The 6,977-nt window shown below is 41.8% G+C and overlaps 1 non-coding gene across 1 annotated transcript; it reads left to right on the top strand.

Annotated features, from left to right (window-relative positions):
• Positions 1 to 5,180: 5,180 nt before the first annotated feature.
• Positions 5,181 to 5,324, top strand: LOC114608119. Its single transcript, XR_003709301.1, has one exon. It is a non-coding gene; the product is annotated as a small nucleolar RNA SNORA48 (small nucleolar RNA).
• The last annotated feature ends 1,653 nt before the right edge of the window (positions 5,325 to 6,977 follow it).

The following is a 6,977-nucleotide window of genomic DNA, read 5'->3' as shown; positions in this document are numbered from 1 at the left end:
GCTCAGATATTTTGGTCATCCTGATAAGCCCCTAGAAACAGTAATGACAGGAGTGTTCAAGGATTTGTGTTTAATGCATTCTCATTCTTTGACTTTTTGTGTTTATTGTCTTGCTTGTTCCTTGACTATTCACATCTATTGTATTGCTAAACCCGCAACCTAGAACTGACCTTAATACATGCATGTAATTAAAATGGTATAAAAGCAAAAAAGGAGGAGGGATGGGATAGGGGGGTTCTAGAAAGGGAAAATGGGGAAAGGAGGTGACATCTGAAATGTAAATAAATAAAATATCCAAAAAAAATACTCTCATTCATCTCCTCTGGGCTTCCAGTGCCCACAGATTTCAGAAAAGGATAAATTTAGCATGTTCCAATTTCTCAATTTAAAACTGGAAGCTAATCTATGTATGCAAAGCTGTTACTGATGTTTATCTGTGACTAAACTGAGAAAGATTTCTACTTTTTATATTTCCCTTTCTCTAATACATGAATTTTGAAAATGCAAGCCTATTTTATATTTATGATTAGAAGGATAAAGAGGCCTTTAGTGGATACTAGACCAGTGGTTCTCAGCCTTCCTAATGCTGCAACACTTTGGTACAGTTTCTCATGTTGTGGTGACCCCTGAAAATAAATTATTTTCTTGCTACTTCATAACTATAATTATGCTACTGTTTTGAATCATTGTTTGTCTTTTTTTTCAGACCTAAGGATAAAACCCAGGGCCTTGTGCTTGCTAGACAAGTGCTCTACCACTGAGCTAAATCCCCAACTCCCTATGAAACTTAATGTAAATGTTCCTGGAGCTAGAGATTTGTTAAGGGGTAGAGACCCACAGGTTGAGAACTGCTGCACTAGACTAATCGGCTTCTACAAGAGGAAGCCTACAATGCACGTGAGACTCAGGGCTGAGCAGCTTCTGAGCTTTGGGGAAGATCAGCTATGGTTTATAAAGCTGGTAATGTCGGCCTTGCCTCCTAGAGTAATGCTTTCAGAAAGACCATTTCTTACTTTCCTTATGTTTTTCTCCAGTGTTAGCTGTCAGGTGACTAGAAGGGACCTCATAACACAGGAAAATGTGATCATATCAGCAGTTAAAGGAAGTGTTGTGTGGTGACTCACACCTACAACCCCAGCACTCCAAAGCAGAGGCAGGAACCTTGCTGCAAATTTGAGCCTGGGCTACCAAGTGAACTCTGGGTGAGTCTGAGCTACAGATTGAGGTCCTGTCACAAATAAACAAATGACCAAATCGCAAAAAGATGGAGGAGTGCTTAGAACAGGAAATACAGGCATAAGAAAGATGAATGAACTTTAAATCACCTAAAAACAGAGGTAAGGATAATAAAATATTCAGACTGACATCTGTATGATCTCTTGCATTAAAATCCCCACATTTCATTAGGAGTTTATATCAATTTTTCTATTTCTATATAGTAAACCAACATAAATTTCATAGCTTATTTATTATCTCACAGCTCTATAGGTCAGAAGTCTGGGTCAGGTCCAACTGGAATCTCTCCTTGGGGTCTCACAAGGCTAAAATTAAAGAGTCAGGCATTGTTGGATTCTTACTGCAGTGTGAGGCCCTCTTCATTACCTCTAGGTTAGAAGGACCAGCAGTCTCAATTAACCTGAACCCCCAAGATCTCCCAAACACTGAACCACCCATCAGGCAGCATACACCAGCTGATGTGAGGCCCCCAACACATATACAGTAGAGCATTGCCAGGTCTGGGTTGTCAGAGAAGATGCCCCTAACCCTCAAGAGAGGGAGTTTAGAGTTCTGGTGGGGTGGGGACCGAGGGCTGGTGACATCCTCATGGAGCTGGGGGTTGGGCAGGGAGGAGGTAAAGGATGTGGAACAGTTGGAGGGTGGACCCAGAGGGGAATAAAACCTGGAGTGTAAAAATTAAATAAATAAAGATAAAGATTTGAAAAAATTGAATTCTGTCCTTGGAGTTGCACAGGTTCTTGGATTCCTTGCTGACTATTAGGTAGAGGGCATTTTTTAGCTCCAACAGCCAGCTTGCTCTTTTCTGCCACGTGACTGTCTCTGTAACACACCAGTTGGTATTGTTAGGGCCAGCAGGATTGCAGTAGCTTAAAATCCTTCTGCATCCTCATATCTCTGACCATTATTAGTCTTTCCTTCAGGTAGCCCCATCTGATATGATCCCATCCATCCAGAATAACTTTCATTTTGACTAATACAAAGCAACTGATTAGGAATGTGAATTATATCTGAAAAAAATCCCTTATAGCATGTAATAGTAACATTCACAAATTCTTCCTAAACTTTAGGGGAAAGGTTAATAAGAAGGACATTCACTCCAGAACAAGACTATCAGGGTCTCTCAGAATTCTACCTATGGCTTTCCTCTGTCCTTAGGTCTTTTCTTTCCTCTCAGCCACAAAATATATTGGGCCAGTGAGGTGCCTCTGTTGGTAAAGGAGCTTGCTGCCAAACCTGATGACCTGAGCTCAGTCCCTGGGACCCACATAGTGTAAGGAGAGCCAACTCCCTCTGTCTTCTGCATATGTGCTTTGCATGTACATGTCCACCCACAGAAACACATGCATAAAATAAAAGAAATAAAATATAATAAAAATACACACATACAAATATATATATGTATATATATGTATATATATGTGTATACATATACATATACATATACATATACATATACATATACATATACATATCTCCACCTTTCTGAAATTGCCTAGGAGGAGCATCATATCAGCAAAGTATTATTAATGTGATAGTTTAAATCTCACCACCTCAAAGTAAGGTCTCCCCATACAAAGTATCTCAGTCTGGAACACATGAGGCTCCCAGTACAACCAGGAACTCAGGACTACAGCTTTACTAGGCTATGATACTTTATTGATCCCTATTTGTTATATGTAATTTCACTTAATGGTAGATTGCTGCTGCATGCCTAGCTTTTATGGGCAAGATAACATCTAGTTTCTGGTGGTAAGACTCAGATTTCAAAATCGTTTGACCTATAAGCCGTTAGCCTTTTGCAGGATCCAGTAGCAAGCCATGAAGCTACTTCTCAAAAGGATCGCATACACTATAGAGGCCATGGATTTACTTCTCATTTTCAAAAATGTTTTCCAAATCTATTGGCACCTGAAAGAGACTCTAATGGGCATTTTGAGTGTCATGGTCATTAGCATCAAGTTCATGAGGCCTAAGTGAAAGAGAAACTTGTAAAATATATTTATCACCTATGTTCTAGGTTCATTTCTGTTGTGCTGAAACACCATGAAAATCAACTTAGGGGAGCATCAGGCTTATTTTGGCTTATCATTCTAGGTTACAGTCCATCATCAAGGGCAAGTCCAGACAGGAATTTAGAACAGCTAGTTGCATTATATCCACAGTTAAAACCAGAGAGAAACAAATACTTACATGATTATCTACTTGTTCTCATAGATTTGTCCCATCTTATATAGTTTGAGATCCCCTTCCTAGGGAATGGTGTCACCCACAGTGGACTAGGTCTTCTCACATCCATTAATTAAAGCAGTCCTACATAGGCAACCCAAGTTAATCTTCACAACTTACTCAAAGGTCAGGATAATGTATAAAAAGCATACATCCCCTATGCTGACTAGTTTTTATGTCAACTTGACACAAGAGTCATTTTGGAAGAGGAAACCTTAACTTAGGAAATTCCCATATGAGATTGGCTTGTTGGCAAGCCTGTAGTGCATTTTCTTCATTGATAATTAGTGTGGGAGGGCCCAGCTCGCTGTGGGCAGTGTCACCCTAGACTGGTGGTCCTGAGTTCTCTAAGAGAGCAGATTGAGACAACCATGAGGAGCAGGGCAGTAAGCAGCACTCTTCTTGGGCCCCTCCTTTAGTTTCTGCCTCCAGACTTTTGTCCTGACTTCCCTCAGTGATGGACTGTGATGTCAAACATTAAGTTGAAATAAACTCTTTCCTCCCCAAGTTGCTTTTGACTATGGTGTTTATTACAGCAGTAGAAAAGTAACTAAGATACTCCTACCTGCCCCTACACACACACACACACACACACACACACACACACACACACACACACAAAACCCAAAACAAATAAAACAAGATGAACACTATCCCAGAAAACTAGATGAGCCAGGAAAAATGAAAGCCTTGTATGTTGCTTCTTATCTCAGTGTCCTTAAGAATTCAGTCTTTAGGATGTTTAAATAGTTTGGCTTTATAAGTTAATTAAGTCTTTTATTCCTAGTTGAAATGGGTAGTTGAAAACTCAGTTAGCTTAGTGACCAAAATTTTAAGTGGAAATCTTCCCAGTTATTTAGCAAACAGATCTACTTAGCATGTTCCTCATCCTCTAGGTCAACGCTGCCTTCTCAGGGTTCCTAAAGAATGTCTGTGTCCTATACACCGGATCACAAACGGTTAGCATGTTGGGACGGTGTGACGTTTCATGGAATCCAAGACAAACAAGATTTCCACTAATTTTGGCAGAGAACAGGATATAACCATGAGGCAAGACTGAAGTGTACTGCAGGTCCTGCCAAACAAAAACAAAGAATTTCTTGCAGCCCTTAGTGATTAAGAAAAAAAAAAACATTTTCATGTCAATAGCTATAGACCAATAGGGGCTCTGTCACTAAAATTTCTTCACTAGGAGGAGATGTAAACCTCCTCTCAGGTCCTAATGGTAAACCCAGATAGAATTCCACACAATTTTAGCCTAGGGAACAAATGAGCGTATTAGTCCGTAAAGAGCAGTGAATGAGGAGTTTCAGGAAGGAACATGGGCAGCCCTACAGGAGCCACTGATGAAACTGTGCCCAGCATGGATGGATCACTCCTCATAGGTGCTTACTGGGAGGGCTTTTATCATAAAGGGATTGAGTTTTTCCAGAGATCTTTTCTGCAGCAGTTGAAATGGTCTTGTGATTTCTGCTCTTAATTCCATTTACAAGATAAATTATTTTTATTATTTATGTGTGTTGAAAATCCTTACATCTCTCAAATAAAATCCACTCGATCGTGACCTTTTGTGTGTGTTCTTGAATATGGTTTACAAGTGTTTCTACTCGGAATTTTCATGTCTCGAGTCATCAGGAATATTTTTATTTTTTGTTAGATTTTTATCTGGTTTTGATACCAGGATAATACTGGCTTTACTAAAATGTTTGGAGTCCCCCTCCTGGCAATGGACAAAGAAACACCTTGTTGGTGGTATCATTCTTATATCAGTCAGGGGCAGGGCAGATGGCAGTCCTTTGTTCATCCTAGCTTGATTCCTGGTTTGGTGGCTAAAGCTGTCTTATGCGTGGGACTCATAAAAATCAAATCAGATCAAATCTAGGCAACCCAGGAGGAGGAAGACAGATAGAGATCTCTGAATCTCCATGCCACTCACAGACCTGCCCTCCAGCGCACAGCACAGATGGGCCACAGACACCTGCTTGCTGCTGTGTCACTCAGCATAGATGGAGGATGTCATGCAAGGGCCCACCAGCCATGTGACCGGCCTGCAGTGGGAGCCATCACAATGTGCAAGTATGTGGCAGTCAGATGGAAGAGAAAGAGAAGAGGAGCAGCTTGAATACTATGAAGACAGATGGAATTGGAGACTTGAAGTCGAAGAGGAGTATACTATTGTGAGAACCTCACCACATGAACCCATGCTGAGGTCCCAGCCCAAGCTGCCATTGAGGGCCACGTCTGAGTTCATGGCTATGCAGCAGCAGAGGTCATGATCAATGTCCATGGCTCATATTACCACTTGAGAACACTTGAATGTTCCTTGTTGGGGCAGCCACCAGGGTCCAAGTGGATGTCCAGGGACTGTGCATAACTGGCTCCACCCTTGACTGGATGTGACAAGCTGTAGAGCCTGTCCCATCTTTCACCAGTGGCAGCACTCAGGAGAGTGGCCCTGTACCTTTCCCAGACAGCACAGTGGAGCTGGCCTTGGTGGTGGGGATGTGGGTGAGATGGCCCTGAGGGTATGAGGATGGGAGAGCTAACCCCGCTATTCGTCTGCCATTGATGGCAAGGTCACAGAGACGATGCCGCGTTGACCATGACAACAACAATGACGAGTGTGGTCATGCATGTGTTTGTGTGTCCCAGAACCTCTAACCACTTGCAGCAGTCAGAAAAGCTGCCCACAGGGTTGTGAGCTCAAGAGAGCTGGCCCTGCCCTTCACCAGCTGCAGTACTCAGGAGGGCAGGCCCTGTACCTCACCTGAACAGCACAGCAGAGCTGGCGCTGGTGGCAGGGACATAGGTGAGGTGGCCCTGAGAGTGAGATCCTGGGAAAACTGGCCTTGTCATCATCTTCCATGAGGTGGCCTGGATGCAGGGATGATGCCTTCCCCACTTGCCCTTTACTACCTGTTGGTGTATAGATAGACACCTGGTGATGCATAGATAAGCTATTGATTTGTGCAAATTGAATCTGCATCCTGCCACATTGCTGAATTTGTCTACCATTTCTAGAAGGAAAGTTTTGTAAAATATTATTCGAAAATAGGGATAGCTTGACTTCTGTCTCTATTGTATCCTATCAACTTCCTTCTCTTACCTTACTGCTCCAGCTATTTCCTTGAGCACAATACGGAAGAGATGTGGGGACAGTGGACATTCCTGTCTCACTCTCAGCTTTAGTGAGATTGCTTCAAGCTTTTCTCCATTTAGGAGAACGTTATCTGTGGGCTTCTCATATGTAGCTTTTATTATATGTATGTATATTCCTTCTACTACACTATCTAGGACTTTTATCACGAAGGCATGTCAGGTTGGGTAAAAGGGTTTTCCTGAATGTCTTGGGATGGCCATGTGACTTTTGTCTTGAAGTTTTGTTCTGTGATTCATTACATTTACCGACTTAAATGTGTTGAGCCGTCATTTCATTTGAGGATAAATCCACTTTGTTTATGGTGAATAACATTTTTGATGTATGTCTGTATTCTTTCTGTTTGCAAGTATTT

Source organism: Grammomys surdaster, unplaced genomic scaffold (genome assembly GCF_004785775.1).
Source record: "Grammomys surdaster isolate TR1022 unplaced genomic scaffold, NIH_TR_1.0 125876, whole genome shotgun sequence".
Lineage (NCBI taxonomy): Eukaryota > Metazoa > Chordata > Mammalia > Rodentia > Muridae > Grammomys > Grammomys surdaster.
The sequence above is the reverse complement of the archived record's forward strand: the minus strand, read 5'-3'. Positions and strand labels throughout refer to the sequence as shown.